At 41.4% G+C, this 22,550-nt stretch overlaps 1 protein-coding gene across 2 annotated transcripts in view; it reads left to right on the top strand.

Annotated features, from left to right (window-relative positions):
- The first annotated feature begins 770 nt into the window (after positions 1-770).
- LOC139376155 (adhesion G protein-coupled receptor L2-like) overlaps positions 771-22,550 on the top strand; it is a 107,585-nt gene continuing 85,805 nt past the window's right edge. The window contains exon 1 of one of the 2 annotated variants that reach the window (XM_071118405.1): positions 771-1,377. The gene's annotated coding sequence lies outside the window, so the exon portion shown is untranslated. The remainder of the gene's footprint in view (positions 1,378-22,550) is intronic. The other variant, XM_071118402.1, reaches the window with a different exon arrangement.

Here is a 22,550-nt window from a genome sequence, read left to right as displayed (position 1 = left end):
CTGTCAGCAGCACATTGATGTCGTTAACACGTACGTTTTCCCATGAGCAGTGGCCCCATACAATCTTATTAAAGGTGGACTCCGCGATATGACGTACATGCAGAAAGTAAACAGCATAGTGGGTCCATTTCTGCAACAAGTAAGAGCGTTGAGGTGCGAGGCTCAACTTCGCTGTTTTGGTCCCCTGGTTCCACACTGGAACAGTGTGAAGCAAACCCATACAACATGCATAGATACCGTGTGTGACTGTTTAAGAACTACATTTTGCAACTCATCTCAACTCATCTCAATATCTGCGGTGCTGCTCGTAAACTGCATTTTGCTGAGTCTGCCTTTAACTTCCTGGTGTGGCTTTTTCACCTTTATCCAGGAGGTCCAGCTGAAATGATAATATAATAACAGAGCTGCATTTTCCCTTACCCTGTTTTTCTTTAGTGAGAATGAGTACGAGTCCCGTAATAATAGCCCAAATTGAAATGAATGACATATTTCACAGACCTATATATTATACACTGTGTTTAGATGCATCTTGCAATCTGTGGGCTATTTGACAGTCTCTGTTATCATTATCAATATCCAGCTACCAGCTCCTGCCTTTAGGGGCCCTATTCTTCATAGACAAATCCGATAGAAAACGGCTGAAATCACCATACACCAGTCCCTCCCTGCCTTTTGCATGATCCGCGCCAGGTTTTAGGGTGGCCCATTGAAAGCCAGCTGTTGCAGAGCGGGGAGCCGGCCCAACGTTTCTTCTCGTATTTTTTGGTTTAGGAGTCCGACTGGCGCTGGCAGATCGGTGTGTGATTGGAGCAGCGCAGAGATTGCCTGGAGCACAAGCCCGACGCACAGACACAGGCCCCCCGAACTATAGTCGCATTGTAGACTGTTTCAGCATTGTGTTGGCGACTTCCCGAAAGGCTTGACATCGTCGTGGAATACGACTGCATGTTTTATTTTTAGGATATGTGCTGATATGCTTCTCATTCGCCTCTTTTAGGCTACAATAACATTGGAGCCGTGCAGTTTTTTAATTCATTGTGTCCAATCGAAGGGAAAATGTGGATGCGTGCGAGGGGGATATGGGAAAAAAACTATTGATTAATAGTTCCCGAACGGCATCTCGCTAAGGAACAGTTTGTCCGGTCCTTGGGGACGCATGGACTTGGAGAGAGAGATACCTGCCACAAGAAACAACACGATCTGTCCCTCGTAATTGGAGCATGCATCGGAACCACGGACGTCTTTGTGTTGCCCGCTGCATATTGCGAGTTTGAGGGGGGCCTCTAGCCTGCTGAAGGGGTGACCACTCTCTCCGTGTTCCTTCAATGCCAAACTGAAATATTCGTCAAACACCATTTAGGACTGTTCACCTCAAATGTAAGTATTCAAACATTGGCATAGCATGTCATCATCGCGTCTATACGCTTGTGAGCCTACTTGTGAGAACGGTGGGAGTTTAGAGGCTAAGTTGAGAAAACCATTCCTTAAGATATCGGTGTGGTACAAGTCACTAACTGACATTTGACCGAATTTCATTCCATTTTAAAAACACTTACAGATTGCTTGGCATTGACATCGCTTGAAAATAAACCAGTCTCTTTGAAAATGAGGTATGTCTGCTACTGCATTCTATAACATACCAGCCTAAAGATTGTACATTCTGAATAAATGAAATAATTGCATTTTTACCAGACATCAGTGGTTCTCACATTAAGCGACTCCGGGCCATGGGTTATATGTATATATAAAAAAAAGTTGCATGAGGCTTATCTAGATGTGGTTTCTTCAACGGCCATCGTTGCTCTGAATTGGATTCAATTCAAACTATGAATGAGATAAAAAAAAATCTAGGCTAGTTATACAATGACATGCAATTAATTAATGGATGGATAAGAGGGCTACTAACTGAAATATAGTATTATGTGTTTTATTATGTCTGTCTCGGAATGAGGCGTTCGTTCTTCTTCTCTCGGTTTTGATAATTAGAATAGATCTCACCTGTGATGCTGAGGTGTTGGGCGAGTCACTGTAAAAGAGACAGTAGCATAGTCACCTTGGATTTGAAAGAAAATGACAATTTATGTGCATTATGGTGGCTTGGCTATAATTATTTTTCTAGGTAACTCGCTTTCAATTACAGAAGTGCAGTGTTGCCGTCAAAATAAATGTAACCTCGCCCATTACATGTAATCCTGTTGACACAACGACCTAAGTCAGGTGCTGTCTTCATCGACCTCTCAACTCCACGGCTGTAACATGAGATAATTTCACTGAACATGTATAATTCACAGATATCTAAGCCAACCATGTGTGATGATACGCACACACACGCCAGCTCAGCATCTCAGGGCTTGTAAGTAAGCATTTCACTGTAAGGTCCACACCGTTGTATTCGGAGCATGTGACAAAAAAAATGGATTTGATGTGCTGCGTTGAATAGAGAGGGCTAGGCTACTAAAGGCATCAAATACAGCATTCATTTAAGGGACAGGTCGAAATTTAGTCGGGGGGGTGGCCCAACTCAAGGTGTCATAAAAAAAATGCACCCCCCCAACATTACAAATATTTTCACATGACCCTCCCCTTGTACTGTAAAATAATTATATGAGGAGGGGAGGCTGTGCAATTGAACTCAAAATAATGTTTACTACCGCAAATAACAGTAACTGTAGCGACCCTGTTTATTAACCTGAATATTGACTTTGCCACATCAGCATGCACGGAGGAGTTCACTCTCCCTGCCTGTTTCATCACACTACGATCAGAGCCGGCTGCAGACAATTATCAGCTAGGGGGAAATCAGATTTTCAACATTTTGATGCCATATTTATAATTATATAGAATATATGCAACACATTTTCCACCAATAGGTTTCTGTGCCAATGCACTACACAACCAATGTACAAAGCATGCCGACATCAGGCACTTCAATATAATGTTTCACTTGTTCAACACCACAATAAGCAGACTATTCCAATCACGACAAACATAACATTTATCTCTCCCTACCTTGTAGGCTGACCCAGTATCGAAGGTTTGACAATCTCCGAGTGTCATTCAACTTTCTGGTGTTCTGTAACATATGTCTCTTTCCATTCATCAAATGGCCACTGCACAGTTTGGATTTTTTATTTCATTATTTATCCTTTATTTAACTAAGCAAGTCAGTTAAGAACACATTCTTATTTACATTGACGGCCTGCACTGGCCTAACCCTAAAGACACTGGGCCAATTGTGCGCCGCCCTAAGGGACTCCCAATCACGGCCAGGTGAGGTACAACCTGGAATCGATCCAGGGTCTGTAGTGACGCCTCTAACACTGAGATGCAGTGCCTTAGACTGCGCCACTCGGGTTGATTTTGTCAGTACATTTTTTTTTTTAAATGCACAGTACAAAGTTTTTTTTTAAGTCATCTGGATTGAACAATAAAGTCGGGGACTTATTTCCATTGTGGTCTATTTTTTTTAAACATAAATACATATACAGTTACAGAGATGCAGACAAAAAAATGCTCAACCTCCAGATGAGTATGAGGGGGGATTTTTAAGTACGATTCTTACAAGCTTGTTTTGGTTGGCCTGTAGCTTGTTCTTTAGATGTTTAGGGATGCTGGTGAGCCATGATGTGCAGGCATAATCAAAGTGACACTGAACTAGCACACTTGCCAGAGTCTTTAGGGTGTGTAGCTGGGTTTCCATCCGATTTTGACAGATTTTAATGTGAATATTCTAAGAATCTGCATAGAAGCAATATATATGCGCAAGAAAATAGCCACTCGGTAGGATAATTGTATTGTCCCCTAAACAAGATCAAAAGCAGAGCTTTTTAAGCTGAATGTCCCATGTCTTGAATGATGCACCTGCCCTCTCTGCTGCCTCTCAACTATTCCTATTTGTTGTTGTGGATTCATATTGAAAATTGATGTGGCTTTTATGTGTGGTATGATTGCTAGTTAGCCTATTGCACATCTGGACAAATGATCTACCAACCACTATTGTCACTATGAATGATGGATAGGCAAGTGAACTATACTGACCTGTGGTATAGTAAAAGGTAGAGTGTGGAAAACCGTAGTTTATAAATGATTATTCTAATAAACTATATATAACACAGGTGCAGATGCAGTAGCTTACAACACTAAACAGACACAACACTAAACTCACTACAGGGAGTAAATGTTGTTTGTGTTGGCCCATTCCATTCTCGACACTGGTGACGTGGCCTGTTTAACTTAGTCAAATCAGAACGGGGAATGTACTTGAAAATCTAAGCATTTTTAACCAGGTTATTTGATCAAATACTGGAATGGCCTATAATGGATGGTAAAATCGAAATCCTTGTCTTAATTTGTTTTCAATACCGGTTTGGAAACGGCAGGAGCATCATTTACTCATGTCAGAGTTGGGATGGGGAATTCACTGGGACAAATGTCCCGTTGCCCCCCTTCTCCCTACTCCTCCGCTCCCCCGCCCCAGACACTATCTCTGTAGGTTGGTCCATTTGTCCAGGCCCGGGGTCTCCAGGGGAAGTGCCATCTCATCTCACATCGGCTCGAGTGCAAATGGCTTCAATGTATGCTAGTGTGATTTCTCATGTTTTTTTTCTTTTTCTCGTAACTATCAATTTACATATCAAAGTGGCTGCATTTCAATGGCAAGAACTTGAGCTACCTTCCCCCAACCAGTTTTGTCCGGAGAGGGGACAGGCGGCGGTGTGCTACAGAATAAGAATGGTGTTGTTTATTGCAGACAACTGTACAACATCAATATTCTGTGTGTGTGTGTTCTTGTGTTTCGATTGCAAATGCATATTTAGTTAGGATTGACAGAGTTGGTAGGCCGCCATAATTCAATCCAAAATCCCCAAAGTAAGTAGCAAAAATGGAAAACTACTCATTGCCGTGTTCCCTTGGGGATTTTGGTAGGAGCTTATTTCAATATGTTGACGTGTGATTCATTTTTGCAAAAATGTTCAAACTAGAACATGGCTTAAATGAATTTAACCCTTTACAGCTCAATTTTAGTTTGCTATTGCCTAACATAATACAAGTATGAAGTAGGGCTATACTTGGGATAAACACCCTTCCCCTCAGCTCTTTTATAAAGATAACTCAAGGTGAAACTACACAATAGACCTACAATCTTTAAGTGGCATGTTGTGTAATTACTTTTGTAAAAAAATATATAATTATAATAATTCAAGCTAAAAGGTCAATAGATTTATATTTACGGGCTGCTGTGTAACGAAACACAGTTTTTGTTAATTACACGTTTTACCGTAAATCAATACAGGTTTCTGGATGCCTCTTCGAGAGGTTTTTGTAAAGCACTGTTTTGAGCAACCAATGGCCTCTAATGTTTCTCTGTTAAAGAGATAATGTTTATTTTCAATGCAATGCAGCTGTTCTGCTCTTCTGTGAAAGAATGACTTGCTGAGTGTGGTCTTGCTGTGTTTATTTAAAGAAAGAAATGTTTCTTTAATATCTTATCAAACAGTACCTAATAGGGATGTCGAACACAATTAAATTGGAAAGATTCAGCACACACACACACACACACACACACACACACACACACCTCCTCACAGATGGATAACAATATATGGCAGTCAAGAAAGAGGAAAAGCCTCTTCCCCTCCCTCCCTCATTCTTTCATTTTCTTTCTATTTCTTCTGGAATTTACATAGCTCAAACCCATTATTTGCAGCTCAGGTTGCTAAAAATCAGGGTGGCCTATGGAGGAAGGAAGTGTATCAAATCAAATATACCCTTCTCTCAGCTACCGCACGGTGAGCGGTGCCGATGCACCAGGTCTGGAACCAACAGGACCCTGAACAGCTTCTACCTCCAAGCCATAAGACTTGTAAATATATAGTAAGTCTCGGTAGCTCTTTTGTTAACTGTTTAACTGTCTGCATTGACCGTTTTCTTGCACTAACTTTTATGTCTCATCACATACGCTGCTGCTACTCTTTTATCTGTCACTTTATTCCTAGTTATACTGAACACAAAACAAACTCAACATGCAGACAGAAATACCCCGACATACACACACAACCCTCAGACAAACGCTCAGGTGAAGTAGCCGGATGTGGAGGTCCTGGGCTGGTGCGGTTACTCGTGGTCTGTGGTTGTGAGGCCGGTTGGACATACTGCCAAATTCTCTGAAACCAAGTTGGAGGCAGCTTGTCATAGAGAAATTAACATATAATTCTCTGGCAACAGCTCTGGTGGAAATTCCTGCAGTCAGCATGCCAATTTCATGCTCCTTCAAAACTTGAGACATCTGTGGCATTGTATTGTGTGGCAAAACTGCACATTTTTAAAGTGGCCTTTTATTGTCCCCAGCACAAGGTGCACCTGTTTGATGATCACACTGTTTAATCAGCTTCTTGATATGCCACACCTGTCAGGTGGATGGATTATCTTGGCAAAGGAGAAATGCTCACTAATAGGGATGTAAACACATTTGTGCACAGCATTTGAGAGTATAAGCTTTTTGGGATTTTTTTATTTCAGTTCATGAAACGTGGTACCAACACTTTACATGTGACGTTTATATTTTTGTTCAGTGTTTATGTACATACCTACCTCAATTACCTCGTACCCCTGCACATTGACTCGGTACTGGTAACCTGTGTATATAGCCATGTTGCTTATTGTGTGTTTATTACTTTTATTATAACATGTTTTACTTTTTATATTATTTCTCAATTGTCTTTCTCTCTGCATTGTTGGGGAGGGCCTGTAAGTCAGCATTTCACTGTTAGTCTACTCCTGTTGTTTACCAAGCATGTGCCAAATACTGTTTGATTTGATTGATAGGACCTCAATCTGCAGTTGCTGCAACCATTTTTTCCCACTTATAAATTAATTATATGTACCCGTTGATTCATGAAGAATATAATGTATAAATGCATCATTAGCTTAGTTCAATTGTCGTACTACATCAGTACCCAAAATATAAGCTTGTTTTACTCCAATGTTTGTAAATGTGAAGAAACACTATATACAGTGCCTTCAGAAGGTATTCACACCACTTGACTTTTTACACATTTTGTTGTGTTAGACTGAATTTAAAATGGATTAAATTGACTTTGTGTTCCTTGCCTACACATCACACCCCATAATATCAAAGTGGAATTATATTTTTTGAATTTGTTTACAAATTAATTCAAATGAAAAGCTGAAAAAGTCTTGAGTCAATAAGTATTCAACCTGTTTATTATGGCAAGCCTAAATCAGTTCAGGAATAAAAATGTGCTTATCAGGTCACATAATAAGTTGCATGGACTTGCTCTGTGTGCAATAATAGTGTTCAACATGATTTTTGAATGACTATTTCATCTCTGTACCCCACAAATACAATTATCTGTAAGGTCCCTCAGTTGAGCAGTGAATTTCTAACACAGATTCAACCACAAACACCAGAGAGGTTTTCCAATGCCTCGCAAAGAAGGGCGCATATTAGTAGATGGGTTAAAAAATAAAATGCAGACTTTAAATATCCCTTTGAGCCTGGTGGAGTTATTAATGACACTTTGGATGGTGTATCAATACACCCAGTCACTACAAAGATGCAGGCTTCCTTCCTAACTCAGTTGCCGGAGATGAAAGAAACCGCTCAGGGAGTTTAATGGCTGTGATAGAAGAAAACTGAGGATGGATCAACAACATTGTAGTTAATCCACAATACTCACCTAAATGACAGCCGGAAAAGATGGAAGCCTGTCAGAATCAAAATATGCATAATTTTTGCATTAAGGCACTAAAGGCATTAAAACTGCAAAAAATGGGGCAAAGATAATGCTTTGTCCTGAATACAAAGTGTTATGTTTGGGGCAAATCCAACACAATAAATGGAATAGAGCTAAGCACAGGCAAAATCCTAGAAGACAAACAGGTTCGGTCTGCTTTCCAACGAACACTGGGAGACAAATTCACCTTTCAGCAGGACAATAACCTAAAACACATGGCCAAATATACACTGGAATTGCTTACCAAGATGACATTAAATGTATGGCTGTCTAGCAATGATGAACTACCAACTTGACAGAGTTTGAAGCATATAAAAAAAAGTATCTTTGAGACTTACCGGGGGATGTAATTGCTGCCAAAGGTGATTTCTAACAGATATGAATGCATTCTGAAGACACTGTAGCCTCAACATGGTTAACACTATACTTTTGATATCATGTATGGTCATTCCTTGCTTCCATCATTGCATCCATAGATTTGTCTATGAATTTGAGAGTGGTTAGCTTTTTACAGAAACAGGGGCGGGGGATTTCACCTTATTGTTTCAACTGCTGATTGCCAGTTTAATAGTGAAGAAGCCTTGCTGTCTGTTGCTCTGTGTGCCTGTTGATGTGGCTTGTCACAGAGACCCTGGTTAAGTCCCAAATGGCACCATATTCTCTATATAGTGTACTACTTTTGACCAGGGCCTATAGACCCTAGGCAATTAAGGTCACAGTTATGAAAACTTAGGACACTAAAGAGGCCTTTCTACTGACTTGGAGATGGGACGGACAGCTGATCGTGCTCGCAGTGGCAGACCACGTGTAACAACACCTGCATAGGATCGGTACATCTGAACATCACACCTGCGGGACAGGTACAGGATGGCAACAACAACTGCCCGAGTTACACCAGGAACGCACAATCCTTCCATCAGTGATCAGAGTGTCCACAATAGGCTGAGAGAGGCTGGACTGAGGGCTTGCAGGCTTGTTGTAAGGGAAGTCCTCACCAGACATCACTGGCAACAACATCACCTATGGGCACAAACCCACCATCGCTGGACCAGACAGAACTAGCAAAAAGTGCTCTTCACTGACGAGTCGCGGTTTTGTCTCACCAGGGGTGATGGTTTTGATTCACGTTTATCGTTGAAGGAATGAGCGTTACACTGAGGCCTGTACTCTGGAGCGGGATCGATTTGGAGGGGGAGGGTCTGTCGTGGTCTGGGGCGGTGTGTCACAGCATCATTGGACTAAGCTTGTTGTCATTGCAGACAATCTCAACGCTGTGCGTTACAGGGAATACATCCTCCTCCCTCGTGGTACCCTTCTTGCAGGCTCATCCTGAAATGACCCTCCAGCATGACAATGCCACCAGCCATACTGATGGATCTGTGCCTGATTTCCTGCAAGACAGGAATGTCAGTGTTCTGCCATGGCCAGCAAAGAGCCCGGATCTCAATCCCATTGAGCACGTCTGGGACCTGTTGGATCGGAGGGTGAGGGCTAGGGCCATTCCCCCCCAGAAATATCTGGGAACTTTCAGGTGCCTTGGTGGAAGACTGGGGTAACATCTCACAGCAAGAACTGGCAAATCTGGTGCAGTCCATGAGGAGGAGATGCACACCAGTACTTAATGCAGCTGGTGGCCACGCCAGATACTGACTGTTGTTTTTTGATTTGGACCTCCCCTTTGTTCAGGGACACATTATTCCATTTCTGTTAGTCACATGTCTGTGGAACTTGTTCAGTTTATGTCTCAGTTGTTGAATCTTGTTATGTTCATACAAATATTTATACATGTCAAGTTTACTGAAAATAAATGAGATGATGTTTCTTTTTTTGCTGAGTTTATATCAGAGGTCGACCGATTTAATCGGCATGGCTGATTTAATTAGGGCCGATTTCCAGTTTTCATAACAATCGGTAGTCTGCCTTTTTCGGATGCTGATTATGGTCGATTACATTGCTATCTATGAGGAAACTGCATAGCAGGTTTACCACCTGTTACACGAGTGCAGCATCAAAAGGACCTTGTGGCTACAACGAGCCAAGGTAAATTGCTAGCTAGCATTAAACTTAAAAAACAATCAATCTTCACATAATTACTAGTTAACTACACATAGTTGATGATATAACTAGGTTAACTAGCTTGTCCTGCGTTGCATATAGTCAATGCGATGCCTGTTAATTTATCATCGAATCACATTCTAATTCAACTTCGCGAAAAAATGCACATTCGTTGCACAAATGTACCTAACCATAAACATCAATGCCTTTCTTGAAATCAATACACGGAAGTATATTTTTTTAAACCTGCATATTTAGTTAAAATAAATGCATGTTAGCAGGCAATATTAACTAGGGAAATTGTGTCACTGTTCTGGTGTTCAGTGCAAGCAGAGTCAGGGTATATGCAACAGTTTAGGCTGCCTGGCTCATTGCGAACTGTGTTTCTTCCTAACAAAGACCGTAATACATTTTCCAGAATTGAACCTAATTATGACGTAACATTGAAGGTTGTGCAATGTAACAGCAATATTTAGACTTAGGGATGCCAGCCTTTCGACAAAATACGGAATGGTTCCGTATTTCACTGAAAGAATAAACATTTTGTTTTCGAAATGATAGTTTCCGGATTTGACCATATTAATGACCAAAGGCTCGTATTTCTGAGTGTTTATTATAATTAATTCTATGATTTGATATTTGATAGAGCAGTCTGACTGAGCGGTGGTAGGCAGCAGGCGGCTCGTAAGCATTCATTCAAACAGCACTTTACTGCGTTTGCGAGTAGCTCTTAGCAATGCTTGAAGCACAGCGCTGTTTATCAACTCCCGAGATTAGGCTGGCAATACAAAAAAGTGCCTGTAGGAACATCCAATAGTCAAAGGTATATGAAATACAAATGGTATAGAGAGAAATAGTTGATGCGTCATAATTCCTATAATAATTACAACCTAAAACTTCTTAACTGGGAATACTGAAGAACTGGGAATATTGAACCACCAGCTTTCATATGTTCTCATAATCTGAGCAAGGAACCTAAACGTTGTCTTTTTTACATGGCACATATTGCACTTTTACTTTCTTCTCCAACAATGTGTTTTTGCATTATTTAAACCAAATTGAACATGTTTCATTATTTATTTGTGACTAAATAGATTTTAAAAAATGTATTATATTAAGTTAAAATAAAAGGGTTCATTGTTCATTCCGTATTGTTGTAATTGTCATTATTACAAATATATATATATCAATCTCTCTCTCTCTCTATATATATATATATATATATATATATATATATATATATATATCTATATATATATAAAATCGGAAGATTAATCGGTATCGGATTTGTTTGGTCCTCCAATAATCAGTATCGTCGTTGAAAAACCCTATTCGGTCGACCTCTAGTTTATATAGAGAATAGCAAGCCATTTGGGACGCACCTCCAGAGGCAGTGGATGTAAATGCCAGGGGTGGCGTATAAAGCGGTGCGTCTGTTTAGGGGTCAGTGGCCCTGATCATCCTGCCTCCCGGTCGTAAAGTGAGCGCAGTACTCCACACAGAGAGAGAGAGAGAGAGACTCACCTGCCATCTTCAATCACAAGGGGCCAGTTTGACAGCTGTCTTGTTATGTTTCTCTGACACACTCACTGTCAAAAGCTAGGAACAAACAGATGGAGACTGAGCAAACGGGAGGAAATGAAGGAGAGAGGGGTGTGAGGAAGAGGAGGAAGCTGGGTTTGTTTGATCAGTATTTAGTCTTAATCGCGAATGCCCATCATAGCTTTTTCATCATCCGTCTTCCTCCTTTTTATATCCACTTAGATAAATGGACTGAGACTGGAACAAATTGCATTGTGTTAGGTTAGCTGACCAATTGGATTTAATGTATCCCTTTGGTATTTCAATTGAGAACAGGGCACCGGAAAGGGTCAAAATCTCCCTCACCGCCCTCTGTGCTTTAAATGACAGTTAACTTTCCCCCACTGCTTCTTAAATGGATGTTTAATGATATGTTGAGACCCTGGAGCTGAGCTATAGAGCCAATCTGCCCTGGATATGTTCACACCAAACAGCTCCCTCCTTACTTACCCTACCTAGTCCTTTCAATACGGAATGCTTTCCCCACAGTTAAGAAAGCAAACCCCCCTTGGTGTTGTCAAAGTCCTCGTCTTCCAGAGGGGAGCGGAGGGGCTGGTAGTCTTTTGAGTGATGGATGATTTTTTTGGGTCCGTGTTGAACCCTTTGGAGTGTGTAAAGCTGTCCCAGTGGGATACGTGTCGCTGGGGTGTAATGGATGGGCAGGTGTCCAGAGGCTCCAACTATCAAGAGATTAGCAGTGACCTTGTGAGTTGCCTGGACCACCTTCAGAGATGCTCTGTGATGCTCTACTACCACTGGACTGGAGCGCATTAGAATAAGAAGACACTGCTCTGAGACTTGTCTCAGGGGGAATGGGCACACGGTGTGATTTATTTTGGTGGTCTGACATACCTTCAGGTCACAGGAAGTGTGGCGCTTATAGAGGTCAGGTGGTATGCTTTTGTCTTGGTAGGGTGGATTAGGCTGAGGCAGGACTCTGCATGATTATCTTTGTTCATTTTGGCCATCGCCATCGTTCTTTGCCATCACCATCCGCACAGGTTTTAACATGCATCATAACTGGAAATTAGTCTTGCATTGATATGAACATGTATGCATAAATCATTAGCATAAGTTCTCTCATCGCATGAAGGTTTGTATTTTAATATTTGCATACAAGTAAGACAAATCATTTGCTTATCTGAGAGCCATTCACACTCCATCAAACCAATGTTATTCCTTTGAATTCCTCTCTGGGGCCTGTTCTCATGATAGACACATTGAATTTCTATGTAAAATTGTTTCAGAGGATTTGAGCAAATAGCTGTCAGACTATCATTTTTTAAACAGACGCCATGGGCTTTCTGGTCACTGATGACACACCACCATAATCCAAATTCAGATATAATTCTTTTTGGGGTCGGTTTATAATTTTTGTTGTTATTTTAATTGTTGCGCTTCATTCACACATTGCATAATAAACTCAGCAAGAAAATAAACATCCTCTCACTGTCAACTGCGTTTATTTTCAGCAAACCTAACATGTGTAAATATTTCTATGAACATAAGATTCAACAACTGAGACATAAACTGAACAAGTTCCACAGACATGTGACTAACAAATGGAATAATGTGTCCCTGAACAAAGGGGAGGTCAAAATCAAAAACAACAGTCAGTATCTGGTGTGGCCACCAGCTGCATTAAGTACTGCAGTGCGTCTCCTCATGGACTGCACCAGATTTGCCAGTTCTTGCTGTGAGATGTTACCCCACACTTCCACCAAGGCACCTGAAAGTTCCCATATATTTCTGGGGGGAATGGCCCTAGATCTCACCCTTCGATCCATCAGGTCCCAGACGTGCTCAATGGAATTGAGATCCGGGCTATTTGTTGGCCATGGCAGAACACTGACATTCCTGTCTTGCAAAAAATCAGGCACAGAACCAGCAGTATGGCTGGTGGCATTGTCATGCTGGAGGGTCATGTCAGGATGAGCCTGCAGGAAGGGTACCACATGAGGGAGGAGGATGTCTTCCCTGTAACGCACAGCGTTGAGATTGCCTGCAATGACAACAAGCTCAGTCCGATGATGCTGTGACACACCACTCCAGACCATGACGGACCATCCCCCTCCAAATCGATCCCGCTCTACAGTACAGGCCTCGGTGTAATGCTCATTCCTTTGACGATAAACCTGAATCCAACCATCACCCCTGGTGAGACAAGACCGCGTCTCGTCAGTGAAGAGCACTTTTTGCCAGTCCTGTCTGGTCCAGCGACGGTGGGTTTGCGCCCATAGGCGACGTTGTTGCCGGTGATGTCTGGTAAGAACCTGCCTTACAACAGGCCTTCAAGCCATCAGTCCAGCCTCTCTCAGCCTATTGCGGACAGTCTGAGCACTGATGGAGGGATTGTGCGTTCCTGGTGTAACTCGGGTAGTTGTTGTTGCCATCCTGTACCTGTCCCGCAGGTGTGATGATCGGATGTACCGATCCTGTGCAGGTGTTGTTACACGTGGTCTGCCACTGTGAGGACGATCAGCTGCCCGTCCTGTCTCCCTGTAGGGCTGTCTTAGGTGTCTCACAGTACGCACATTGCAATTTATTGCCCTGGCCACATCTGCAGTCCTCATGCCTCCTTGCAGCATGCCTAAGGCACGTTCACACAGATGAGCAGGGACCCTGGGCGTCTTTATTTTGATGTTTTTCAGAGTCAGTAGAAAGGCCTCTTTAGTGTCCTAAGTTGTCATAACTGTGACCTTAATTGCCTACCGTCTGTAAACTGTTAGTGTCTTAACGACCGTTCCACAGGTGCATGCTCGTTAGTTGTTTATGGTTCATTGAACAAGCATGGGAATCAGTGTTTAAACCCTTTATAATGAAGATCTGTGAAGTTATTTGGATTTTTACGAATTATCTTTGAAAGACAGGGTCCTGAAGGAGGGACATTTATTTTTTTGCTGAGTATATAAGCAGAGAACTATTTTTCTATACCTTGTAGGTTGAGCGGAAGCTTATTTACTTTGTGTGTGTATTGCCCAAGTCCCGAACATAAATGTCAAGATGTTGCTGGCATTTGACGTGAGGAATTTTTTTCCCATCAGAAGACTGTTATTGCCAATTTCAAATATATTTTTGGGGGGTGGAAAACAATGCTTCCATAGACACAGCATCACTATCACCTGTGGTCTTCAGAACCCCCCCTTTCCTCTCCCCCACCATGTCTAATGTCCATTTTGCTGTCTGTTTGTGCCACACATGGGGCTCGAGATGGAACCATTATGTTTCCAATGTGAGGAAGCCATTGTCAACGTCCTGGAACATTTGATTGGCAGCCCCCTGTCTGTCACCCAAATCTGAGATACTATGAGCACCAGGAAATGATGGGAAGGCAACAAATGGTAGCGATTATCCAGCTGGCGAGTTCACACTTCCAGTCTTTCATACGGCTCTGTCCATTTTTTCTGTCTTTTACACGGCTCTGTCTATCTTGGTCCATGATAGTGGTTGTTAGCCTGCACTGCACTGAACTAGAAGGGCCTGATAGACAGGTCTCTCACTGGATATTTATTGAGTGAATGTTGTTCACTGCCCAGGTTTTCTGTGTTTGTGTTTATCCAAGGACACTGTTTTTGAGAGAGATCTCTGCAACCATTACCGCCAACAATCAGATGATATCATCTATCTTATTTTGCACTGATTATTTCCTGTGGGTTGTTGTGGCCTGACTGGCCTCATAACAAAGAATTCACTCTTAATTCTATGTACTTGTCTCTGCGTCTGCATCTGCATGATGTTTGGGAAGAATAACATCCCGACCCAAATGGCATACTGAACAAACCGAACAAACCAAAGCAATTCTCCCTTTCAGAGTCAGAGCCAGACTCCTTCATTCCCCCCCCTTTTCCCTTCCTTGAGTTGTGATGATTTGTTCCATTTCAAAAGCGTCCTGAAGACCGAGAGGCTGCAGGCAGAGAGAGAGATGAGAGGGGAAAATGAAAGAGAGAGGTGGTAGAGAGAGAGAGAGACAGAAAGAAAGGGAGGGAGAGAAAGAAAGAAAGAGCTAGCGAGAGCAGGGCTCTGTTGTTGATCAGCCAAGCAAATCAGATCTTGATGATATTTGGAGAGCAGAGTTGTGATTGCTGATTGCTCTGGCAGTTTTAATTAGAGAGTCGTAAGCAGCCTGTCTTCTCTCTGCTGAACACAGTTAACTATCAAACATACTTAAATGGAACAAATAATTACTTTGTTGATGGTTAGAGTAACAGAAAAAAGTGGAAATGTTTTTTGGCTGTAGGCCCTAATTAAATATTTAATTTTATGTGATTGCAAACAGGATTTTGTTTAAGGTTTTGAGTAGATGATGTACTTGATGTACAGTATATGCTATTTACCTCATGGTGCATCTAACCCTACCCATCTTAATGAGGGAAATAATGTCATATCAAGCAGGGGGAAAAAACGATGTGAAGAAACATGAAAAGATTCCTTTGAAGTTTAGCGTACCATACAACATGCCTATAGGAAACCTGAGCTGAATCTTAAACCCAAACCCTTTCCAACCAATCCCTGCTTGCTATAGATTGAACTAGGCTTATTTTCAGCATGCAGGTTTGTGTCATGCGCTCCTGGATCTTTTGTCAAGACATTTTAATTACAGCCGAGCCTGGGTGTAATTGATCTGGGCTTAAAGGGATTTCTCTTTTCACTGAGAAAGGCCTAGTTGTTAATACAGGCCAGTGAATGCTTCCACCTCCACTTACAGCCTATACTTCAACTGTTATGGTGCAAACAAAGAGATGCACCGCAATAGGCTGATCTTTCATTCACTTCCAGTGCTGTTATTTAGTTTAATTTAGTTACTCCTCCAGTGGGTAGCTAGCTTAGCAGTTAAACCAGACTGAAGGCTGCGCAGTGTATAGCAGGCTAGCACATCAGAGTACATTCACTTACAGTTGTTTAGTAAGGCAGATTCTGTACTTGATGTGTAATGAGTAAATTGGCCTCGGAGGAGTAGGTAACCCATCAGAGTACTGTTGGAAGTGAGACTTCGTCTTCGCCCAGTCCATCTTTAACTGCAGCAGTGTCACATCTGTTAAGAATGAACGTCCTCCTCCTTTGCCACCTGCAGTGTCCTCCTCTTGCGTTCCTTCTCTTACGGCACACTTCTTCACGCTTTCCGTGTTGTCACCCACCATTTTAAATGTTTTATCAGCCTGTTAGATAATGCTTCCCGATGACGGTGAATTATTGATGGCCTTGTTCCTATGAGTGAGACAGGGCAGGCTTTTAACTCTCTGAGCTGCCTGCCTGCCGCTGCCGACCTGCTGGGTGTCTTCAGAGGTAACTAAGGGACACTATACAAACACCCAAAGGAATGATGTAGGCCTAATGGAGGAGGAGGAGAAAAAATAAAAACCTGAAGAGGGTGGGGGGGGGGGGGGCTGAAAATAAAATAAAAAGAGGGCAGGGCGTCTTCTGTTCCAGACCCAGTCTTCTATTACAGTATTGGGCTTAGCTACAGGATAAGACACATTTTGCAGCGAAGGAAAATCTCTGAATCCCCTGCAGGTCTCTTGCTTTGTTTGAAGCATTGAGAAGGACTATAGCTGTTTCCTATTTCTCGATTTTGTCTGTTGTCTGAATGGAAGACAAGTTAAAAAATTGAGATTCAAAACATTTGTGTGTGTGTGTGTGTGTGTGTGTGTGTGTGTGTGTGTGTGTGTGTGTGTGTGTGTGTGTGTGTGTGTGTGTGTGTGTGTGTGTGTGTGTGTGTGTGTGTGTGTGTGTGTGTGTGTGTGTGTGTGTGTGTGTGTGTGTGTGTGTGTGTGTGTGGGGGGGGGGGGGGGGGGACTCAACTTACCATAACACAAAATGTCCATAAGAAAATGGGCAGGTTTAAGTATGACCCAGCGGTCTCTTGTGGGAATCTCTTTGAAAGCGAGAATTAAATTATTAGCCAACATACAACAGAGTAAACAGGTCAAACCAGTTTCTTATTTCCTCTGGGAAATGCATATGTTTTATACAGGAGGGTTCAGGATTGGAAATGAAATACAGTAGCTCTAACCTTTCCCTCCCTTAGCTAACTAGCTAGCACCAGTGATACTAGTTTACATTCAATAGATATACAGTACCAGTCAAAAGTTTGGACACACCTACTCGTTCCGGGGTTTTTCTTTATTTTTTCTATTTTATACATTGTAGAATAATAATGAATATATCAAAACTATGAAATAACACATATGGAATCATGTATTAACCAAAAAAGTGTTTATTTTTTATATTTGAGATTTGCCTTTGCCTTGATGACAGCTTTGATTTGTTTTTGGTTACTACATGATTCCATAAGTGTTATTTCATATTTTTGATGTCTTCACTATTATTCTACAATGTAGAAAATAGTACAAATAAAGAAGACCCCTTGAATGAGTAGGTGTGTCCTAACTTTTGACTGGTACTTGGGCTTACATACTCCTTTTGGCACACACTATATTCTACCTCACTGAGAGTGTAGATCAGGGATAATCAACTAGATTCAGCCACATGACAATTTTTTTTTTCTTGAGTGGAACATAATTACAAATCATTTGTAGACTGTAAATTGACCGCAAGAAGCCGAAACAGATATGTTTGACTATAACATAATAATTTCAAACCTTGCTTACATTTGTATAGGATCAAATGTCTCTTTAGTATGAGTGGGAACAGATTTTTAAAAATTAAAAAAAATCAGATCACTTGGAGCGTATTTCCTTGTGTTTTTAATCTTTCATGTCCAACAAAAATAAACAAAACACATTTTTTGGGGGGGCTCAGAAAACTATGGTGGGGGGGGGGAATAAAACCCCACCTGCGGGTCACCAGTTGGGGAACCCTGGTGTAGATAGATAGGTAGAGGCACAGGTGTGCTGCTTCAGAGCATGTCTACAGCAGCGTGTGATACAGTGCCTTCAGAAAGTATTCACACCCCTTGACTTATTTCAGTTGTTGTTGTGTTACAGCCTAAATTGAACATTTATTCTTTATTCTAACATTTATTCTCATCTACACACAATACCTCATAATGACAAAGTGAAAGCATGTGTTTTGGAATATGTTTTTATTCTGTACAGGCTTCTTTCTCTTCACTCTGTCATTTAGGTGAGTATTGTGGAGTAACTACAATGTTGTTGATCCATACTCAGTTTTCTCCTATCATAGCCATTAAACTCTGTAACTGTTTTAAAGTCACCATTGGCCTCATGGTGAAATCCCATAGTGGTTTCATTCCTCTCTGGCAACTGAGTTAGGAAGGACACCTGCATATTTGTATTGACTGGGTGTATTGATACACCATCCAAAGTGGAATTAATAACTTCACCATGCTCAAAAGGGATATTCAAGAAATGCCGGTTCTTTTCGAGTCGTTTGAAACTCTCCCTGGTCTTTGTGGTTGAATCTGTGGTTGAAATTCACTGCTTGACTGAGGGACATTACAGATAATTGTATGTGTTTGGTACAGAGATGAGGTAGTTTTTCAAAAATAATTTAAACATTATTATTGCACACAGCGTGAGTCCACGCAACTTATTATGTTACTTGTTACGGAAATGTTTACTCCTGAACTTATTTAGGCTCGCCATAACAAAGGGGTTGAATACCTAATTGACTCGAGATGTTTCGGTTTTTGATTTTGAATTCATTTGTAAAAGATTGAAAAACATAATTCCACTTTGACATTATGGGGTGTGTAAGGCCAGTGACACACATGTAATCCATATTGAATTCAGGCTGTAACGCAACAAAAGGTGGAACAAGTCAAGAGGTGTGAATACGTTCTGACGGCAGTGTGTATTTAACCTTGGTAGGTGTGAAGTTCCTACCACCTTACCTGCAGGGGAATCGATCTGTTCGTGTCCTGCAGCCAATGTCCTCACCACGTTTTCACATTTAGCAAACGATTGTTTGTGTGTGTACGTGTGCGTGTGCGTTAATGCCCGCGATCCGTGCGTATGTGGAGGAGTGCGTGAGCGAGAGAAGGAGAACAAGGCGTGGAGGAGGAGGATGTATATTAGTGTGAGTATATGAAGAACTGACTGATTGAAAAGAAGAGCTCTGTGTGACATTTCAGGGGTTGAGATGCTGCTCCCCTGACCGTCACTGTTTAACTCACTGTGGGAAGGTCAGCCTGTTAATTTCACTACCAAGCTGGAGAGGGAAGGGGGGGGGGGGGGGGGATCTAGTATTGGATAATGAAACTGACATTTAAAGGCTTTTTCAACTTTTTGATTCTGATTATTTTGATTCTGATTCTTCATGGAACAGAAAGAGGGGTGTAGTATTGGTTATGGAAACCATAGAATTAGAATACTGGAATGGACTTGAACTTTCTTATGATGGTTCAAAGGTCAACCACGGTTTGCCAGTGCTCTGATAAGATATTGTGTAAAACAATGAATGTGAAGAATTTATCTGCACTGTATGTGTGTTAGCTAGCTAGCCAAACAGTTTTAGATGAATGATTCCAAATTAACTACCAATATGCCAACATTCCATTCAAACAATGTGGTCAATTCACAGCCATACACTGGTTCAAATCAGTTGATGATAGGATATAGACAAGTTGTAAATGCAACAAGTACTGAAATTGTATCATATAATAGCACTCAAAGCTTTCCAAGAAAACAAAATCTGAGACATGTGTGGTCTGTTTAAATATATTTTAGAGGCTATAGAAAATTGGTATATAACCCGTATAAACTGTATTTCTAATTATATTATAATTTCATTACACAATTTCCAATACATCACATGCCTTACTTTTATTTTGCTGCATACGTAAAATCAGGAAATGCATCACCTATGCCTCTACTGCCATTCATTCCAATTAAACTATTTTAGAATTTCTCCCTGGCCAAGATGGCTGCCATTTTCACCCCATTATGGAACTTTGAGGGTTAGTGACATATGCCCCTCTAGTAATTTAATAGAATCTCTATGAATGAAACTGACATTTAAAGGCTTTTTCCCCTTCTGATTATTATTTTTCTTCTTCAAATTCGTAGATTACATTGGGCTCATTAAGCCCCTGTAACCTTTTATAAATGGGTCTGGATGAGAAGCTAAAGGCTAAAGATGAGGAGGAATATTTTTAACAGGACATTTTTAAATGTAACATAAGTCGATGTAATGTCAAGACAGGTTCCAAACTTAGTAATTAGGCAATGATAATTCTGCTGGGGAAATATTGTAGTGGTGATGGTGGAAATTATGATGATGAGGATAGTTTTAATGGACTTTTTACAGTTCCCACAATTGTTTCTGCTCATTCAGTACCATACAATTCATACTCCTCTCTGCCTTTCGTACATCCATTTCCCACTCCTATTTCTGCCAATTAATTTTAATTTGTCCACTTTCTGCTAACCACAATATTTGACTTGTTTTCTCTATTCTAGTCGTTTTCTAAAGGCTACCTCTCTCCTCCCTCTCAATTTTGCCATCCTTCCCTCAATTTCACCATCCTTCTCACCATCCTTCTCACCAATCTTTCTTCCTCTCTCTCTCTCTCTCTCTCTCGTTCACTCTCTGTGCCCGTTGGCACTCTTTATCTATCATTTCAATCTGTTGGCAGAGAGCCTTGAAATTCACCAACCAACTGTCGTCGACCCTATGAATACCATGCAGCTACCTGTTCATGTTTTCCCCCGCTCCCCCCTTCCTGCCCCTGCCCCTGTCCCAAAAATATCTTATCAGCTCCACAGTGCTGAACCCTCCTCCCACCTGACTGTCATGCCTGACGAGCGCCTATCTCCATCACTGGCAGCCATGACAAGTGCTCTGTCTGCACCACTGACAGAGCTAAGGAAGTGACATAATTTCCCTAAGGAGAGGGGTGGGGGTAGCGGGGGGGAGGGGGGCGCAGCCCTAACCCTGACAGACAGAGACAGTGAAGACAAAGTGTTCCTGGGTAGCGTTGGGGTGCATAGAGGACAAATAATTATCTGGGGGGGCTTTATTTTATCAGTCAGTTCCTGTAGATCCCAACTAGAACACACCCTAACCTAGTGGTGTCACGATACCAGAATTTTGACTTCTATACCGTTACCAGGGTTAGTATCATGATACTCAATACCAAAATGATACCACTGCATAAAAGAAGGCATATTAGCCAAAGTCACAAAATGGCAGTTGATCCAGATTGATGTTTTGAGTTCAATATCATTACATTTTTAAATGTTTGATTTTTGAATGTGCCCATTAATTAAGCAATTATAAATTAATGCAATCACTTTGACTTGTCTAGCAATCTAACTACATAACATAATGGTAATCATTTATTTGAATGGTAAATCTCTTGATAAATTGGGTACATCAAGATGTAGCCTATAGGCCTTTTTACAAAGCATATTCAGTAGGCGTGTAGGTGTGTGTGTGCATGTCTTGAGTTATTGAGATTGTTTTTGGCTGATTCCATGGGGCTATAGATGAAAAACAATCTGTTTTCCTTCCATTTGGGACCGATTCTGCGTTTGGTTAATGATGTTTGTCCCCCATGAGACACTGTAGACGCGGAAGCCTATTTCACTTCCTCAAAATCCCCAGAATTAATCTAAGATAACTCAAGAAATCTGTAGTTCATTTTGACGTTTTGGCCGAGGATGTTTTAGTTGCACAATTTTATATCTAACTAAGGTTTTTGGTGAAGTATTTCTCAAGTAAAAAAATGTGTCTTATGTAAACAGTCGGAGCTGCAGGGCAGGCCTGTCTCACTGCTATTGGATAGAGAGCAATCACCATAGCTCTTCACCCCATGTTCGTGGGCAAATGGACATTGTCTAATCAAAACCTAACCCACATTTTCCATGGTGTGACCCACGGGTGTTCCAAACTCTTCTTTAGAAAAAAATGACTAAGACCCAAATGATCCTATTTACAATTTGTAGTATAACATTTTGACATTAGAATAACTGTTTCGGACTCATACCGATGCCCCATAGGCCGTTTTCAAAGGGATTTGTGGCTTTTTGAAGTCAGTCCCTCTTTAAGACTCAGCAGAATACCACTGCTGGCTTGCATCTGAAGCTAAGCAGGGTTGGTCCTAATCAGTCCCTGGATGAGACTAGATGCCAGTAGGAGGCACTCTTTCCTCTGTTCTAAAAACAAAAATATCCCAATGTCCCAGGGCAGCGATTGGGGACATTGCCCTGTATAGGGTGCCGTCTTTCGGATGGA

Source organism: Oncorhynchus clarkii, chromosome 20, assembly GCF_045791955.1.
Source record: "Oncorhynchus clarkii lewisi isolate Uvic-CL-2024 chromosome 20, UVic_Ocla_1.0, whole genome shotgun sequence".
In the NCBI taxonomy this organism is placed as follows: Eukaryota; Metazoa; Chordata; class Actinopteri; order Salmoniformes; family Salmonidae; genus Oncorhynchus; species Oncorhynchus clarkii.
Note: the sequence above shows the minus strand (reverse complement) of the source record. Positions and strands in the feature narration are given on the sequence as shown.